The sequence below is a fragment of the Alexandromys fortis genome, unplaced genomic scaffold (assembly GCF_014885135.2).
Source record: "Alexandromys fortis isolate MF-2015 unplaced genomic scaffold, M_Fortis_MF-2015_v1.1 scaffold_38, whole genome shotgun sequence".
In the NCBI taxonomy this organism is placed as follows: Eukaryota; Metazoa; Chordata; class Mammalia; order Rodentia; family Cricetidae; genus Alexandromys; species Alexandromys fortis.
This window is the reverse complement of record NW_026067916.1, coordinates 2,993,030-3,013,405: the sequence shown is the minus strand read 5'-3', so window position 1 is coordinate 3,013,405 and position 20,376 is coordinate 2,993,030. Positions and strand designations below refer to the sequence as shown.

The 20,376-nt window shown below is 44.7% G+C and overlaps 1 protein-coding gene across 11 annotated transcripts in view; it reads right to left on the bottom strand.

Moving 5' to 3' along the window:
- The window catches only part of Cdk14 (cyclin dependent kinase 14), a 575,534-nt gene that overhangs the window by 42,479 nt on the left and 512,679 nt on the right, over positions 1–20,376 (bottom strand). For 8 of the 11 annotated variants that reach the window (XM_050139704.1, XM_050139707.1, XM_050139708.1 and 5 more), the window contains one exon: positions 9,095–12,370. The exons of 2 other annotated variants lie outside the window; for them this stretch is intronic. The gene's annotated coding sequence lies outside the window, so the exon portion shown is untranslated. Of the gene's footprint in view, positions 1–9,094; positions 12,371–20,376 lie in introns of those variants that run through there. One more of the 11 variants, XR_007591247.1, reaches the window with a different exon arrangement.

The window sequence follows — 20,376 nt, the reverse complement described above, 5'->3', positions numbered from 1 at the left end:
CTGTAGGCAAACCCTAACTAGATGTGATTGGTTGATGGTCAGGAAAAAAGCTAAACAATGGAGATTAGACTCAGACTCAAGCATTTCTTTCTGAAGGAAAAAAGAAGGATATAGTATAGGAATGATGGAATACAAAGGTAGATTGTTGAGTCTACTTTTGAACGAAAAAAACAACTAATAGTAAATCTTTTACATTGGTAGGGATTTTTGTATATTGATACAAATTTAAGGCTATTGTTACACTGGAAATATGTTTCTATTCTTAGTTAAGGTATTATACCTATGCACCTTATTTAATAATGTATTGTAAATTTCTAGTCCTTAAAAGCTATTTAGTAGTTAGTCATTTGTAAGATCAAACTTATAGTCACATTAGGCATGTTTTTGAGGTCAAACAGAGATATATTCTAAATAGAAACATGCTCTTCAAACACTTCAAAGACCTACAGAATATGACATTTAAAATGTTTTAATAACATAAGACTCTTCATAACAGTGAGACATATCTTCTCATGGCAGCACCAATATACTTCATAAAAGAATGATGGGCATCAAAGAACCTCTGTATGGAGCTTGCTTTTATTGTGGCAAAGTTAGCTACTGGGCAAGAAACTGCCCTTGCCTTGATTGCTGATAGTATGGTGTCCAAAGTGGACAAACAAGACACAAAATAAAGTGACTGCCAAACTTTGCCAAGACAAGGTAGGTAAGTCCTTCAAAATTCCTGCTTCACAGAAAAGTCTGTCAGATATTCTAGAACTATAGGACGAAGATGAATACCCTAACATTACAGAGGAACCTTGGGTGACTGTCCAGACAGCCACCTGTTTCTGTCATTTCTAAGTTTTGGAAGTTGTTTGCTCTATACTTCCTGTTTATTCTTCAGGTAATATTATATCCTTCTTGAGTTTCTGATTGGGTTGAAGACTAAATAGTTGTAGTTATAGTTTTCCTTGTTACTAAATTCAGAAAAGACACTCACAAAAAGGTATAAAGTGTATAAGGTTGAGAGACATAAAAACTTAAGTTGTTTATCTAAGAAAATGTTTTAAGGCCTAACAGAATATTTTTAAGATGATAATACAAGTTATGATTAAAAGTGATTTAGTATAAAGCATTGCGATTATGTATAAAAAGCTGGAGGACCAAAGAAAAATCTGTGTATACTACATAGACGGAGAGGTGCCTGTAAGGACCCAATAGTTCCAGCCCTAGCCATTTGAGTTATTGTTGCCTGTATACCAGAAATGGGTGAAGAAGGTTTGCATTGGCTCCAATCCTGGCAGTATCAGACAGCAACAGATCCTGATCCAGAAACACTCAAATCAGACAATTCAGAATGTGGGATCACTAGGAATTATAACATATTAAAAAAAGCAGTTGAATGCTGGGTGTTACAGGCTACTGTTTTGTAGGTGTTGCTTAACAAAAAGTAACTTTTATTACCTTTGTGAGCTATTGCCATGAGGAAATGGAAAACCTCTCTCAGTGATTTGGGGTCTAGGTGGACGGTCAAGGTTTTGAAAGAGCTGTGGATGAGAGATTAGGGGAAAATAAAATATGCTTGAAGCCAGAGAAAAGGAGACCTTGATGGAGAAGAGGTGCAGCATCTAACATCAATGTCCTCTGTCGTGGCGGAAAACAGAAAAGCACAGAAGAAAATGGTCAGGCTTCAGCAAGGAGACTTCTGCGTTGGATGATGACCTACTAAAGTAGGAGAAGAAAGAGGCAGACCAAATAAGCGTTAATTAATATGAAAGTGTCAAGACTTTGGTGATTTAAAGAGTAGACTATTTCTTAGCATCATCCTCTCCAGGTGGCAAATGAGGCTGAAGCAAAGATGAACGCAGCACTGGGACCCCAGAGTCCGTTCTGTGCCCCAGCTGGGTTGAAGGTTTCAAACAGTTGGAAGCTCCTCGACAGATTTTAAGGACATGGCCACCAGACATGTCCATTAGGCAAAAATGCTTCTGTGAATCTAAATTAAAGGCACAATCCCACAGCAGCCTTTGTGGGGCCTAAGGGAAAAGAGTTTTGACTGAAAGAGAAGTTTTGACTCTGGCTTTCACGGACGAGAGAGGCTCTTAATAAGATCATCAGGAAACACGGGGTTTTAAAGTGATGTTACTCCCCCCAAATGTTGCCAGTTAACACTAATGATTACAGAGTTCATGGAAAATGAAGAGGGGCCTCAGGACCCCTGAACTCACCTGAGAAATCATTCAGACATAATATTGGGGTGCACCAATAGGAAAGGAGTGTATCTCAGAGGAAGAAACCAAGAGCTTAGAAGATGGAACTAAAAGCCATGGGGTTGTTGAGCCCTAATCAAGGAGCAAGCAACACCGTCTGTGAACTTCAGAGCGGTCCCAGACTGCTGGTTACTGCAAGTGTTTGAACCATCTTTATGGGCCATCCCTGCTGACCCTACCAAAGTAAGATAAATGTGGAGCAAATACAAGGGCCTGCACAAGAGCAGTCTCGGGTACAGCGCTTTCGCTAAATTTAGTGAGATTCCAACAATATGACATGCTGCTGTGGTGCATTGTGGAGTGTGATAGTTGATGGTTATTGTCAACCTCACAGCCTCGCGTTAGCCTTGGAAAAGGGAACCTCAGCTGATGGATGTGCAGACCAAAATGCCCAGTGGTCATGTCTGGAAGAGACTGTCCATGATGGCTGTGGGAGGGCCCAGCCCCAGCCCATTGTGGGCGGCACCACCTCTAGGCCTATATAAGCAAGTGGAATGAGGCAGTGAACAGGCTAGTAAGGAGTCATCCTCTGCAACTTCTGCTTCAATTCCTGCTCGAGTTTTAGCTCTGAATTCCCTTCTGCAAGGATGGAGTGCTGCCTCAAAGTGTAAGAGGAGACAAATCTTTTCCTCCTCAGATTCCTTCAGGTCGGTGTTTTAGCACGACAACAGAAAACAAACTAGAATGTGTTTCTAGTAAGGGCGTTTTGTATATGGGATCAGTGTACATGACTTGTGACCTGTGTATATCTTTATACTAGGGCCACAATTTCTATTAAGAGGTAAGGTCTGATTCTCTTTCCTTTCAAGACAGGTTGGCCCTGATTTCTAACAAGCCGGGTGCTACACCATAAAAAGCAGTGCAGCTTCACTTGGCTGTCTTGTTTGTGTGGAGAGTGGAGCCCCGAGTCTCTATGTACATTATTCAGCTAACCCAACGCCATTGAGCTTAGGAGACCTAGTGGGGAGCCATGTTAACTTAGAAGAGAACTCTCTCTAATCCAACTGCCTCTGCTCAACTCAGTGACCGGTTCAGATCATCAGGTACCAATAATAGCACAGCCTTAGCCACCACCAGATTGCAGCCTGATTTCATCAAATGTTGCAAGTCACAATCATCAAGATAAAGTCCTTCTGAACCCAGTGAAAGCACGAGGTAATAAATGTCTGTTGTGAGATACATCATGCGGGAAGGGAGCTATCACGTAGAAGTGCACGGCCGAACAAACAAAGCACCATGCTACATTCGGCGGGAATGGAGAACCTTGGAGCTCGGAGCAGCTCAGTGTGAATTCTCACCACCACCTGCGGGCTTCATTCCGGCTGCTCCTGTCCCTACTTTGAGACTTCCTCTGGACTCCAGGCCATACTTCCTCTGACAACAATGCTTTAGGCTCCACGTCAGTAATCTGGGGCCTTGGCATTTGCTAATGTCTTTTGAGATTCTAGTTCTTTCTGGAATTTCCCCGGTGTCTATACCAGCACATTTTGGCCTCACAAGACCATATCTTCCCATCCTCAGATTTTCTGACTATAGGGACCCATGGCACCCCTGCCAGCCTGCCCTGTATCCAGGCTTTATGTTTAGCCTGTGCAAACTGCCTGCCTCTCCTTTGCTCTTCAGGCTGCGCACAATGGGAGCAAACATGGTGTACTTTCAGAAAAGCAGAAATGAGGCCTATCCGGATCCTTTCACAGACTCGGGGAGGACTCTTAACCCTGACTTTCCCAACCCACAATGTGGGAAGGTGCCCGTCCCAGGGGAGCGAGATTGGGGCTCTCCAAGGTGCAGGGCCCAGACAATGCTGCCTTGACTGGGATAAGTTCTGTGTCTAGTGCTCACTGAAAGCCTTAAGGCAGCTTAGCTAGCTAAGACCGACTGTTCCCATCCATGAGTGGGGGAGGGGTGCGGGATGGTGAATCTTTGGGTGTGTATGGCTTCTTGCTGCTGCAACTCTGAGAAACTGCTGCTTGATTTCCACTGTTGTTAAATTTGGGAGCATTCCACTGTCATTTCTGAAAAAACATGACCGCTCTAATAAGGCCTTCTGGAGCCTTGAAGTAACCCTCAGAGGAGAGATAATTTCCCCGAGTTAAGTCCCCAACACAAAGGTGCCCATTCATGATCTCTGTCCCAGAGTTTGATTATGAGGCTGACATCATTGTCATCAGCAGCTCGGGGATTTATTTTGTGGCTGCAGTGGCAGCATTTGCATCACATTTCCACGGTGCAGCCTAACCCCCAAAGGATCAGACGGAGACGCCAGCTGCACCCCATACCAGCACGGTGACCTTGAATTTACTAATTCATCACTCAGGCCCTCACGTTGGCTTAGAGTGTGGGCATGCACCGGGCTTCCCAGTGAGCCCCCCCCCCCCCAACAAAGCTGCAGCTGGCAGCCAGAGCCTCCGAGGAGAAAGAGCAGCAGCTCAGAGCCACGTGCAACTGCAGGCCAGCACGCGCTGAACTTCAGAATGAGCATCTGGCTAAAACTCGAGCATTACCCGACACAGGATGGCCAGGAATGGGGGTCTTTAACTGATCCTCGAGGGAGCACTGCGTGGGTTACTATTTTGGCAGTGACTGAAAGCATGCGGCGCACTTGGATATGGCACAAAGACTGAGGGAGGATTCAGCCCCTTTTCCCAGGTACAGCTTTCTGCCAGAGCTCCAGCAAAGTAAATGGACCAAAACACACGTGTAACCATGCCACACCGAGTGGAAGCCATGTACCAAAACACACGTGTAACTATGCCACACCGAGTGGAAGCCATGTACCAAAACACACGTGTAACCATGCCACACAAAGTCGAAGTCTAAAGTTTGAGGAGTGCTTCCGTTACTTCATAGAAAACGAGAAAGAATTGGACCTCTATCTTTTGTTTGGCTTTGTGGAGATACAGGGAAGACCCTTGCCAACAGGCTCCTCTCTGTGTGTTATCTATGTGCCTAAAGCTAAATTCTCTCACTGCAAACATCTGAAGACCACGGAATTATGCTAGGTACAAGCCATAGAAATGAAATCGGTAAGTCTTGGTGGATCCCTTCAGGAGCTCGGTGTCTTGAGGAACATCAGAAAAGTTCTGGTCTAGAGTACAGTGTGTGTGTGTGTGTGTGTTTGTCTATATGTATGTGTATGTCTCTCTCTGTGTGTCTGTTTATGTGTGTTTGTGTGTATATATGCATGTGTTTGTCTCTCTCACTGTGTCTGTTTATGTGTGTGTATATCTTTCTCTCTGCCTTTATGTATTTATGTGTGTATATGTGTGTGTATATCTATCTGTCTCTGTGTCTGTGTGTGTGTATGTGTGACTCTCTGTTATCTATCTGTCTCTGTGTCTGTGTGTATGTATGTGTGACTCTCTGTGACTCTGTTTATATGTGTATATGTCTGTGTTTACATGGTGTGTGTCTCTGTGTCTTTGTGTGTCTGTTTATGTATATGTGTATTTGTATGTCTCTCTCTGTGTGTATGTATGTATGTATGTCTCTGTCTCTCTGTCTGTCTCTCTCTGTCTGTGTGTGTGTGTGTGTGTGTGTGCAAGAGCATGAATATGGGAAGGCCTGTGCAGAGGGCCCTGGGTGGATTTGTTATTTTAAAACTTGAGAGTCACATTGAATTATAACACTTAGCTTTGGCAGAGGAAAGTCAGAAACCTCAGTGTTTCTTCTGCAGAATTCCAAAGTTGGGGCTGAACTAATAGGAGTGAAGGAGGTCATGGCACCATGCGCTGCTCTGTGTTTACTTTTCCTTCCTTCCAGAAAACCCTACCCATGTTCCCTTGGAGACTCTCTTGTGTCGTTTCCAAGGCAGCCTCCCTTTTCCCAGCCCCAGTTCCAGCTCAGGAACCTAGGAGAGGTGACCGATCTTCATCAGCACTTCCATAACTTTCTCTCATATCCCTGCTGCATGAATACAATGTCTGCACAGTTGTTTCTCCCATGGAAGCTGAAGGCAGGGCAGTGTCTCCCCGGTTAACTGCCTGATGAGCCCAGTTCAGTGACAGACTCGCAGGAGGCATTTCAAAGATGTTCGGCCTTCATGTGGGTGCTGGGAACCTGTCCTCTGCACAACAGCAATTGCTCTTTCTACTGGGCTACCTCTCCAGCCCCTATTTTTATACTTCCAAATGCCTTTTAAAAATCAAGACAATATTTCTTGCAGGTGAAACTTACAAGAAACCCGAGACCGAGTGTGCGAGTCATCTCCTCCGAACACTGCCCGTGTGTGTAGAGAACGGCCACTTTTGCACCACAGTGGTAAAGTAGGTAGCTGTGGCGTATTGAACAGGCTGCAAAGACAAGAGTTCTTACTCTCTGGCCCGTGCAGAGAAAGTGCCACCTGCCTCTCCAGGGGACCACAGGCAGGAGGAAAGACAGCCTGGCAGTTCCCACGCTGGCTGCACAATACAATCACCTGTTGAGTTCCCCAAACAAATCGGTGCCAGGTACCCACCCTCAATACTTCTGGAATGAATTGGTTTGGGGGTGGAGGCACTTTTTAAAACTTCCTGGTAATTCCAGCAAGAGCCGGGGCTGAGAGCCACCGGATTAGTGAACGACTGCAGGAGGGTCTGAGCTGCCCAAGCGACTTCTAGGCAAGACAGTCGCAGACCCAGGTGGGCTTGGAGCACAGTAAACTGCAGTCTGTCTTGAGGGAGCCAGGCAGTTACTGAGGCAGAGAGAGAGAGAGAGAGAGAGAGAGAGAGAGAGAGAGAGAGAGAGAGAGAGAAAGCATTGTTCCTCTCCATGGCGTTACTCGGAACGTTCAGTTTTGAGCTTCTCTCTGCCCTTGAGCCGGCAGTTCAGACGTGTCCTCGGATGTCTTGGGACTTGTACACGTGTCAGGCAGGCCCCCTCGGGCTGCAGGGCAGAAATCCCTGTGGGGTCCCTGTTCAGGATGCACTCTGACAGGCCACCTCTCCTCTGTCTTTGCAGTATGCCTTCCATAATTATTGGTGATCTCACAGGGAAGGGGGAAAAAGACAACTCTATCAGAATTCTATTCTCGGCTAGCTCTGTGGGCACCATTGGCACAGGATGGTTCTGGGGCCGCGAGGCTGCTCTGAGCTATTATTGAGCCAGGCTCCTTCTCAGCACGACTCACCGCAGACAATGCAGCACACGGAGAGCATGAGGATGAACAGTAAATACGAGGCCTTGGATTTTTTTTTTTTAATCTTGTCAGTTTTCTCCTGATTTGTGTCCTTTATCCTAGCCCCTCTGCTATATAAGCTTCTCAGAGCTAATGCCCATAACGCCACCACCCACTGGTAGCAGCAGGCTGCTGGGCCACTGTGGGGTCCTCATTGCAGGCATTTACAATGCCTGCCATTATTCAGCAACTGCACGTGTTAACCCGGTTGCATAAGGTTGCCCCACCACCTTCCCCTCTGGTTGCTCTACACTCGGGGGGCCAGAAGCAATGGCGAGAGTGCCGTCCTCCAGACTCTACCTGCCCGGCTCGGACGGCACACATCACATCCTGCCAGAGATAGAACAGCCCCTGCTGGAAAAGAAGGAATGCTGGGTAATTATGGAACTCAGAGGGTGCTTGACACCTCTGCCACCACTTTAAGAAAGTTAAAAATATTTCTCAGATGTATTTCTTTGCCTTTGGTAGACTCCAGTGCCGCATTTCCCCTTTGGTTTATGAAGAGCTCCCGTGATTACGCCAACGGTGGCAGGCAGTTAAGAGCTGCAATGGACGCCAGCTGCCGAGGGGGAGTGAAGAGGGCCCTCTGCTTGGCTCCTTTAAACACCTCTCTAGGACAGGTTATTCTTTTTACACTTATGTGACTTTGCTTGCTTTCCACAGTAACTTATGGATCCCCCAATTTGCAAACTATTGCTACTTTGGTTATTGTGAAGGCCACCTGTACACAGAACCCTATCTCAACATACAGAGGTGGTGATGGAGCAACCGTCTCAAATCGAATTTACCCAGGTGCCTCTGTGCCTTAGAGACAGCAGTGGGAGCAGCTGGGGGGCTGAGGAGCCATGGCTCACCTGAGCTGGAATACACATAGGCTAGGAACTGTTTTATACAACTATGGGAATGTGGCTTTGCAGAGGACTTAGAACACCCAGGGGCTACAGAAGAGCAAAGGAAGGGGTATCAGCTGCTCCTGTGGGGTAGGAGGGTCCTGGTTGTCTCAAATGGAATGCGGCCTTGCAAACACTTTCAAATGAGCACATACCTTCGGTGCACTGAAAACCGTATCTGCCATGACCCTCATCAAAAACTTGGGAAACCATGTGGGCATGTTTGGGGTTGTGACAAAAGGGAAAGGATGCATCTCCCAAGTTGTTGATATCCAAGTGTGGGCTCCTGGTACTGTCCTGGTCACGTGGGCCCAGGTATGTCACGTGGGCCTGGATGGTATCACAGATATACGCTAGCTCAGCCTATGAGAACAGTACTGCCTCTCCTAGCGTGTCTGCAGAGTTTGACCGACTGCTGGGGAGGGCCACCCAGTCACCTCACACGTGAGGTCACATGGGGATATGTGGAAGGCCAGACAGACGTGGGTAAAAGATAGAGACGACCGCAACCAACAAATAAGAGAGGCTCCAGATGTGTGGGCTAGGGGAACATGAGCACGGAGCCAGGGGAAGCCCTGTGGCTCACAGATTTGGTGCACAGGGCGCCCCCGAGTTTCTACCCCAAATTTGGCACAGCAAAGAAAGAAAGGGGAAGACTTGCAGGGTTTCTAGAATCCTCCAGGAACCCACTTGTTCCCATATACTGCGCATCTGATCTCTTACGTCACTCTTTCAGAAGAACTGTGTTGAGTCTTCAGCTGCTTTGGACACACAGGGCTATGTACCAAGATGACATCTGCAGATTTGGCTATACTTTATTCCGTATCATGTTACAGAAAACAACAATGACAGTGGACAAACCATTACATCCTTCATAGCACAGACAAATTACAATCGGCAACACATACGCAACACGTAATGTCCCACGCCCCTTGCTGTGTGTCATGTTGAAGCCTGATGATTATCTGAGGTGCTAACCCCGTTAGGAAGCACAGGACTCAGCGCCTCGTATAAACAAAGCGGGGGGGGGGGAGAGAAATAAAAGGAAATGAGAAAAAAAAAACCCGAAAGTCCACTCACAAACCAAGAGTGTCGATTTAATATGTGCCTCTAACACACGCTGCTGTGAGAGGGGGCAGTGAGAATAGGAAATTGCCTATTTCGTTGGAGATTTAAAATTTTCCCGTTTGGTATATGAGGAAACGGAAGACTGACGTACAGTTTGCCCCGTGTACAAGCCGGGGATGGAGAAGGAAGTTATGCACAAGTATGCAGCATGTTTTCTATGTATAGGGGCAGGCAATGATCTACCCCAGTATGTACAACCTAAACATCCTCTTATATAACAGAAGATTACAAACCGTACTATTCACAGATGGGCGTCTGCCATGGACGCATACATAGGGTACTGATTACAGTGGCTGTCGTATACACACGGGACAGGGCACCAAGAGGTCCTGGTTTCCCTACATTCCCACAGGCTCCCTCAGAAACTTCTAGTCACTTGTGAGCTGGAAACAGATTCTCATCCTTGCACGGTGGGAGACGACGGCCCCTGCTTCATACCCCTCTACTTTCTGGCCTGGCACAGCAAACACATGTTTGCATCCTATGTGTCTTGTATGTCTTAATTAATTAATTAAGGTGTTCCCCTTAAGAAGATGGGAACTGAGTCCCATACTTCCTTTCCAATGCTAAGCGCAGTGAGGTTGAGCTGATACAATCACCACGTCAAGGCGTTCGTGCGATTATCAGCTGTCCAAACTCAAGCGAGTCCTTCATAGAAAAATAATCTCCCCAGCAGTCCAGCGCTTTCTCTACTGTATACTAACATGTTAATGGATGTCGTCTGCACAGATTTTCATGATGCTCCCAGAGAGGGCAGGAGAGAAAAACAGGGTATGGGGGATAGGACTGTGCCAGGTTGGGTTGGGGGGACATTTTGGATGTCCTTCCTTGATGACAAGGACATAAAACTAAAACCCTTCTAACCTGAGAGGTGGGCATGACTTGGGGCAGACCCCACACTGAGCAGTGCTACGCCTTCCTTCCCAGGAGACGCTGTCTAGACAAGGGCACGGATCTCTAGTGGCCTTTACATCGCTCACTTGATGCCCTCCAACATTAGCATGGAGCCCTGACTTGTGTGAAATACAAACACGATGCCTCCTCCCCGCCACTCAGATGAATGGAGGATTCTAAGCAAACCACAGGGGAGGCTGTTTTTAATTACATGTAAAGTTTTCTCCTCACTTAAAGAACTCCCAATTTAATTATACTTTAAGTCAAAATACCTGCAAAGACTTCCCGCGGAAGGAATATACGAAAGAGGTATGAAAATGATTCCCAGGTAGCCAAGAGTCACCTTGAGAGACACTGCCTTCTTTCAAACCATCTGGGAAGCAATGCCTTGCTTTGTGTTTTCGAGATTGTAATTACTTCTCCCTCTGGATAGGCTAGGCGGTTGGTTATGCCTATCCCTCAGAGACAACGCCTTTGAGAGTTTTAAGAACCTGGCCCTACTTCCAGGGACATTCTGGATTTGACTGCTGGCTTCGATACTCATTCGAGAATCAGAAAGCCCTTGTCAAACTGGATCATAATTCCTGGTCTTGATCCTAAAACTGTGTGACACATCTCAAGCTTGTAGTTTCTTCTCTTTTCTCAGGAGTAGTAGAACACAGAGAAATGTGTGGAGATTTGTGTCCAGAGGTGCAAAGGGCATGCTTTATGTGACATTTCCTAACTGTCCCAGCCCCCGCCCCTCCTTACTGGATTCTGTAGTGAGGCTGACTGTGGAAGATGCCTGCACTGGGCAGCTCCCCCCAGACCAAGGTGCAATGTGTGCCTGAGTCCTCTCTCCCAGTGACACAGACTTCATCTTCCAAAGCCCCAGAGTGCCTTAAAACAAGGGAATCCAGGCCTTTCTTTGCCATTTCTATTTTTAAAGCAAAATTCCCGCATTGTTTAAGAACTGAGTTTGAACACTTATTACGGGAGAGTGGTTTAAAGTCTGGTACCCAGCAAGCGGTGCCTTCTGAGCGGCTTGGAATGTGTCTGAACAATCCGATTCCAAGGTGCTTTGTTGTAAGTGAGCAAAATTTTAACTCTAGATAATTTTTAAACTTGCCTTTTAAGCATTAATTGGCAAAGACGGCTCCCAGGACTCACCCTGACAGACCGATTTTTTTTTTTGCACCCAAGTTTTAAGAAAGATATTCCTCACTATTTTCTCCAGTTAAAAAACACAGAGCATAACAGAGCTGATGGGGAAAAGAAATCAGATGTGGACAAGACCCAGAACACATGTAAAAAACTGACTTGCTTTCTACAGGTTAAAAAAGAAAAAAGAAGCCTTCCTCTTCATCCTTGTTCTTGGTGCTTGCTTCTCTAGCTACGGCCTGCTCAGAAACAGCCATGCCACTGGAAATGCTAAGCAGTTCTGGGCGCCCATAAATGTGGGGACAATTAAAATAAAAAAAGAAACCCCACGTTTCCAAAGGTCCTCGAAGGTAAGCAACAAGTCGACGGGTCCTGCTGTCTAGGCAGTCAGAACATGGGGTTTGTTTTAGCAATAAGAATGTCCTTCCTGGTGGTTGCAACAATGTATTCTGTTCCCAAAGAAAACACACATTGTTTCATGCCACCGTGTGGCTTTCAAGTGCAGACATTACATAGGAAGTGTGAACACCAAATGTGTTGTCTTAATGTATCTAAGACACGGCTGGTGAAAGCATAAAACCCGTCACAGAGATACTGTGCAGCCGAGGGAAATCAAACAGAATCAAAGACAAAAGACTGAAAAGAATACATGCCACGTATCAGTAAGCAAAGCGTAATTCTTCACACAGTTCTTGGAAATCACAAGGTATCCAAATGCGTGCAAGGTTTTAAATAAATTGCAGAGAAAACAGGGTCTTGCCAGTTTCAATTTTCTTGTAAGTGAAATCCACCACAGGGGGCAGAAGGGAACTGGTCCAGGAGCCCGGCACTGTGGGCCACTTCATTAGTGGTCTTTTCTTTTTGTATTTTTTTCTTCTTCTTTTTCTTCCCAGAATGATGACAACTTAATCCTGGAAGAAGGAAAAGAGAAAACTGTTGCATTAAGAAAAAAACTGACATCATTCATTTTTACCAAATTGCTTGAGACATTAAAATTGGTCAGGCAGGAGTGAACCACTGCTGCTCTCTGCAGCTCCGCCAAGCACATACACTGGAGGCAGAACAATTTCCTCTATGAAAACCTCTCTTCGAAATGATAAACAAATGTCCTGACTGTGTTCTTCCCTTGAAACACTGAACACCCATGCATTTAAATGGGCTAAATTCCTCTCGGACTACTTAGAGATAAAGACGCCCAACTAAATTCCTTCCCTAACTTATTAGAGGCAATGCTGGTCTGAATTACGTGCCCGGAGCAGCAGATCATTAGAAGGACAGAGCACCATGTTTGTTTGTAAGAATGTGAAAGAGAAAGGTGGATCACACACAGGCCTTTAAAACCCAGCCCTGTAATTCCTTGGTTGCATATTATCGGTTACATTAGATTCACTAGCATGGAAGCTGGCCAGTGTGGTGCCCCTTCCCAACTTTCCGCACAGGCCTTCAAGCTTCCAAAGACATTGGCTTGAGACTGGGAACCCATCATAGGCAAGGTTGTCACTGCAAATGAAGGAATCTTCCTTGTACATCTCTCCATACATTTTTTAAAAAGCTCTTATTCATCTTTGTTGAACTCTGGGAAGGAAAGAGGACATCTTGGGGGGGGGGATCTCATTTCAAGGTCAAGTCCCACAGTTGAAGGAGTTAATACTTCAGTTCTCCTTCACCCCAGAACAACTAGGCTTGGAAGCTTGTTCGTGATCCCTGCCTACCCAGGGCTGCCCCCATAGATCTATTTCAGAGACCCTTGTCCTGATGCTGCTCCCATGGGCTGCAGCATTGAGTATATTCCCTGCCCCGTAGGAACTAGCGGTATATGAACCAAGAGAGCAAGAAGTTCCATTCTTATACTTATGATACATGAGAACAACATTATCCCTACCCTCTACTGATCTTCACTTACCCTGATGATGTTTTAGAATTTTACCCTCACCTTCAGTTTTATTTTTAAGGGAGACAAAATTCATATAACACAAAACCAACCATCTGAAGGCATATAAATGGGTGGTACTTGGTCCAACCACAATCCTGTACAACCGTTTTTCTCTCAGCACTTTCTAAGGAGGCGATACCATTCCCAGCAGCCATCCGTATGGTCCCCTGCTACATCCACTGACTAGCACCAACTATCTGACTGTCTATGGAGCTACCTGTTCTGAGAGGAGTCGGGCAATGTGTGATCTGTTGCATTTGGCGGCTCCCAGCTAGCATTATGTTGTTAAGGTTCACCATGATGTTGTATGGACCAGTACTTCATTATCTTACAAAATGTTCAGGTAATGTCTCATTATATGGCTATATCACACGGTCCTTACCCATCAGTTAACACACACTTGAACTGTATTACCCCGTGGCTGCCGTAAAACTGATAAGGTGAGTGTCTGCTCTAATACCAGATCTGAATCTTTTGCTTATACACCTGCAGGTGTAACTCCCGGATCAAACAGAAATTCAACTTTTAAAGTTTTGGGAAACGACACAACTTTCCATAGTCAAGGCACTGTTTAGCCTCCCACCCACGGTAAAGACATGCTTGTATTTCACCAGACCCTTGCCCATACTTGCTTTTTTTTTTTGTTTTGAAACTATAATTATTTTGTGATGGCTGCTTACTCCTATTGATTAGCCTTTCCTAATAGTTAGTGGTGCTGAACATAGCTTTAATGAGCTTATCTGCCAGATGGAAATGTTTCTCCAGAGAAATATCCACTCAGTCCTTTCCTCGCTTTATAATTCATTTTGTTTTGCTGCCGAGCTGCAGTTCTTCGTACAGTTGGGACATTAACATTTGAAAATAAATTTCTGGTATGGATCGCCAGTGACACCATACTTTGGGATCTGAATGAGTTCAGCTTACATATTTATATTGCGTTGCTTATAATTTTGTTGTCACTTTTAAAACAATGCAAAGCAGAAACCGAAAGATTAGATCCTATGTTTTCTTCTATGACCTCCTGCAGTTTCAGTTCGTTCATGTATTTTGGGTATGGCATGAAGTGGGGAATCGCCTTCTGTTCTTGAGAGTTCTCTGCCACCTGAGTGGAGGGGATGTAAACCACGTTTCTGGAGAGGCCTTGGCTGGCGGGAGAGACACTGCACAGAGCCTTTTCCCACCTTGAAATCTCAACTCATCCAATGGTATTTCAAGTGTTGGCTGCTCTGGCTAGCATCCTCTAGCCAGAGGAATTCCCCCCTCATTTCCACTCATAGATACATTCATTGAGTCTCTTCTAGAAGAAGTCACAACCACAGCAGAGCAATGACACGGAAACGCCCCTAGAGCCCCAGCCCACCCCTTCCTCCCAGAGAAATAGAGAAAAGGCACTTTGCTCCTTTGCATTGTTACATCAGTACACATTCTGAGCTCTGCACGAAAAGTCTTCCTGAGGTCCTTGAGAGCAAGGAGAGAGAGCACGTGACCCTACGGTGTCCCCACAACACTATCTCCCTACCAATTCCGACATTCTTATTAAGCAGACGACAGAGATGCCCTTTCTATTCCATGCATGGGGACTAATTATATGGCCGACTAAACCGAGGTGTACCCGGAGCACGGCACAGGCATAACCCAGGCACACGGTAAGCGGTTGACGAAGAACTGTAAAGAAAAAGGAAGGATCTGGAAGCATAGGGATGGGTGGGAATGGCGATACTAGGCAGCTACTTTAGCCACAGTGCCCACTTGGCTTAGTACAGAGAAGAAAGCTATTGGCAGACACACCACCACCAGTCAGGGTAGAGGGAAGGATTTATTCTTTGGTATAGGAAAAAACATACTTTTTTTTACTCTACTATATTATATTCAAAAGGAATGTCTTGATTTCAAGAATATGTCACTTCACATAACAATAAGTTATGTTAACACCACACACTTTACTATTCCCTGGAGGTCATTAAAGATGTTTTCTACACACTGATACTATTTATTTGGTCTTGCATTGACCTGACTCTGGCTGAAATCTCTAGGAGAATCATAAATGCCTAACCTAAGGGGTATCAGACTTAGATAGCAAGGACCACGCACTAGCAATAATTGGCTGGTAAGTGATCAATGCTGGGTTAGTTTTGAGTTCTGACGTTTAGTGGAAGAATCTAAGAACAAGAAAACAGAGGAATTGCCCAGGACAGCACACCTCCCACCCCTGTGATGACTTGGAACAGCTCATATAGCACCATCTCCCTGCCTAATGCTTTCACAGAGAACGGGATGCTCATCCTCTTGCCTTGGGCATTGTTAGGTTCAAGTTTTACTGAAGGCACATAAAACATTTTTAGGAATCTAAGTGCAAACAGGTATTTCACAGGTGGGGATTTAGGCTGAAGGAATGAAGATTTGCTTTGACAGACAAGTAACGATGCGACTGTAAATCTCCCTTACATTTGGTTGTTAATAAAGCACGTGGGACGCACAATGCAAATGAACAGTGAATACGAAGGATAAGCTGGATGGATGGCCAGCGTGCACAGCCAATCCTAGTACGTAAATCACAAGGCAGGTGGGTGCCATTTTTATCTGGTTTCCACAATGAGCCTTCTCTAAAACGAGTGTTTTAAAGACGATTCGATTGACTCGATTGATAGAATCCTTACTCAGAAGTATCTACATAGAGCGTCTCAGCTATAAATATTAATTAATTGAATCACTGGTACCCATAATGCAACTTTGTTCTGACCCACGCGCCCTATGAACTAGATATTTTTTGGATTCAATTTTCTTAAAACCAACTGTCCGCGTCATGTGATAGAGGAGATGAGAAATGAAAATGAGGAGCCATGCTGTGCAGGTGGGTGACCTGTGGGAGAGAGTCTGCCTGCTAGGATTTTTACACCAACCATCAGACACAGACCAATTGATTAGATCATCTCGTACCCGCCACCAACTAGGCTCAAGAGACTAATTAGAGAGAGTACTGCCTGCGCGGGCACCCCATTGACACCTAATTTGCTCAGCCAAAGCCTTTGGGGAAAATGTATTATCTCTGCAGCTGCACCTCATGCATTTCTGATTTGAGGCATAAGCAAGGAGTGCGCCATCACTCTTTTGAGCAAGCGGAATGTAGAAGCCCTTAAGTGCTAAACGCAAGCAAACAGACTCAAATGAAAACCAGGCCAGGCGCTTTCTAATTCCCCCTGTGCTCTCTGATAAATCTCTGTGTGTACAGACACACACCACTCAGTACACACATGCGCACCGTTTCCGTGCCGGAGGGAGAGGGAGAGCAGAAGCAGCCGAGGCCCCAGACCAGGGTGTTCGGAGTGATCAGATGGCCTGTGGTCCACATTGGCCTGTTGACCTTCTCCATGGCTTTGTGTTTATTTTACTGCTGGCTCTCCTGCTTCCCCCTCCCTTGTCTGGTCACCGTCCCTCCTCGAAGTTTTCTTTATAGAGAGACTTTTAAAAATCATTTCCCTCTAAGCCTTGTCAGAGAAAAGTGGTTATTTTGATTCAAAATTAAAACAACTCTATGTTTTTCTTTAATCACCCATGTAACTGACAGGATGCTATCAGGTTGTGGGTGTGGCTGAGGGGTGGCCGGTCCTTTCCTCTATTGCTAAGACTCTTGAAGAAGTCTCTACTTAACTGAGAAGAAACACCAACTTTTGACAGAAAGGAAGCTCCCTCATGCAGGATTTATCAGACATCTAAGTGATCTTTTAACAAAGGAATATCATTTAACTGAGTTTACTTTTCTCTGCTTCCGAGGTAAAGTATCGCTAATGCTTACTCTCTCTCTGATGGAGAGAGCCACGTAGAGGCACAAGGGCATTTTAAGATAAGTATCTAACTACTGCACGTTTGGAAAAAGAAAGTAAAACAATTCAGATAATATGGAAGAATTGGGGTGACTTGGCACCAAATCTGGAGGATTCAGGCAATGAACTTCCTTGATAGACAAAGGAGAAAAGAACGAAGCCAAAGGGGCCATGTTGTGGTGTGGTTTCCTTGGTGGACTCAGCGGACCCACGCCTCCCCGCTCAGGGCTACATGAATTAATCTTCCTATATGCTCGGAGAAATTCCAATAACTGCAAAGTTCTTTGTGTTCATTTAATTCCTAACTACTCAATAAATACTTTCTAATAAACTGCTTTACCTGCATGGCTTTTCAACATGTGTTTAAAACTGGACTCCTGTCAATGGAGTCTTGTGCCCACCAGACTCTTTTCTTAAGGGTATTGAGGGAGGGGCTTGAAAATATTTAGAAACTGGAGCCTTTACAACAGCACATAACTGTCTGTACAACTTATTCTGGTTTTCTAGAGAACAAAGTTCAGAATCTTTCTTGTCTACAAGATTTCACATGGCAAGTGTCTAGGAAGGGCCACCAACTGATCTCTAAGGCTCTGTTTGTTTAAAGCACTAAGAAAACCAAAGTAAATCTTTGTACACTATTCATCTTCAGACACAATGTGCCGCTGCACAGGATTAAATGTAAATGACAATAATTGCGAAGTACTGGGGGCAAGGCCAGATGATCACACACACACACCCACCCACCCACACCCACCCACCCACCCACACACACACACACACACACCATCTCATTTGTGTGCACGTACACGCCACATGGACAGGTTTTATTATGAACATTTTTTTAAATCAGTGTTGGAATCAATTCAGAAAAATCTGCTGACGGTTTAAATAACTATCTTTTTGAGCGAGTTCATGTTATGATTTAGCTAGAAATACAGGTTTTCTTTCAGAACATCTGAAATCAGAGTTTTCCAGTTTCTCTTGCCTTATGCTGACTCTCCGGGGATGGGAGAGAGTGTAAAACAGACAGAAGTGGGAACTTAGCAAACCTATTTCAGAAACTTATTTCTGGTTTGTGAGAACCAGGCTTCTTTCCTACAGAAGAGAACACATCTTTGAGACCAGCAAGATACTATTAATTAAAACGAATACAGAGAAAGACAGGCTTTGTTTTAAGCTCACCAGAAGGTCCGTCATTCGAAATAGCCCAAATCCTTTAAATTGAAAGCTGTTTGGTAACATCCATATGGACGCACAATTCACTAATTGCAGCAACTTTGCACATTTTAAGCTTTTGTGCCAAAGTGGTGATTTTAATTAGAAAACCTTCAGGCAAAGCTGCAAGTCTGACATCTCAAAACAAAGCATTTCTCAAATGAGGAGATGGGTTTAACATATCATTTTAATAATCATCATTATCAACAAACATTTACTGAAGTCCTCATTAAAGGCCAGGCATTATATGATGTATAATTAGTATTGATTGAAAGGATTGTGCTATTTTAATGGTGTGACTGTTTATTAAATCGAGTTTATGTAAACGTCAAACATTGGTCATATTTTTGACACATATAGACAAAAGATTGACAGTTTTGGGATGGCTGCCCACCCTAATGAGAGCCAGGAGGGCACAGAGGAACTCTTGATGAGATCTCCTTAGAACCAAGTCATTATTCATGTCTTAAACACACATATTTATAAAAATAAGTATTACAAATACATTAAATTATAACTGGATGTATATAAAATGCAAAATATAAAAAACCCTGTCAGGCCTAAAATATCCCACTGGAACCATTTTAATGACAAAGCTGACAGAGAGGTCGTCACCAAAGTCGGCTGATTCTTCACAAGGATTTCTTGTTATTTGAAGCTTTCTATTTGCTCAGCAGACCTTTACAAGTGACTGGGTCCCAAGTGAGTCTAAGTTAATTAAACAGGATTCTGATGCTGTAACCCTCCTCATACATTACAGACCTATTAAGATATATTTAAACAAATCCAATGCAGCATCATGGAACTGAGCAATGTGAGCGTTTTCACAACCTGCAGTGGGCACATACACAAATCCCATAAGACTGCTTATCGTATTTAGTGGTCAGACAAGCACAAAGGTTCGCGTTGAATTTTAATTAAAGTATCTGAGAGGAGGTTTGGCTCCATTTTGGCAAACCCATTATTTTTTTTTCGAGTACTCAGCAGCGTTATTGTCAAAAAATGTTGTCATGCTTAGGGTTCTGAATTTAATATGTACGCTCATCTATAATTTTGAACCCATTTGGTGAACTATTATATTTAGTAAAACTTGCAAAGATAAAAATTAACTTCTGTAGCATGTAATATGAAGGGGGCCCTGTTTGTTGTTGGTTTCTGTCCTCCCACCAGGTCTCCCACAACTGTTTAGCCCCAAAGAAAATCAGACATAGGTCTCCATAAATTATAAGCTGATTGGTCCATTAGCTCTAGCCTCTCACTGGCTAACTCTCACATCTTGATTAACCCATTTTTCTGATCTATGTTAGCCATGTGGCTCAGTATCTTTTTTCAGTGGGGCAGATCACATCCTGCTGTTTTGGTGGTATGGGTAGGAGTGGGAAGAATCAACTTCCTCCTTCCCAGAATTCTCCTGTTCTCATTACATCATTTCTACTTCCTGTCTGGTTTTCCTGCCTAATATTTCCTACCTGGCCAATCAGCGTTTATTTATAACATGATTGACACAATACAGACAATTGGTACCGGGCAGGACAGAACCCCAAACAAACAGGCCTGGCCCTTCATGTTACAGTAGCATACAAAGACAGCATATAATTGGTCAGCAGAGAACGATGCCCGTATACCAGGATCATGGGGTATTTCTTTCTAATCCTATACTTGTCAAGTATGAAATAACAACAGCCACGTGCAGAATACATAAATACAGTTGCAACCCAGCCAAGGAGGCACATGGCGCTGTTCGCCCCACCCTCCTATCCCGAATGCCTCCTTTCTGTTTGCTTTGGCTAGAGGCTCTGTCTTGGGATGAACTGTTAATTGTCCTATTTGTCCGAGTCCTCTGGCATTTCCCCCCCCCCCCACCAGTTTTGGTAGCTCAACCCTTACTTCAAGCCCCGCCGACTTGTAAGCTGTAGTACTCTTTAGTCCCTGTCATGAGGGAGCATGA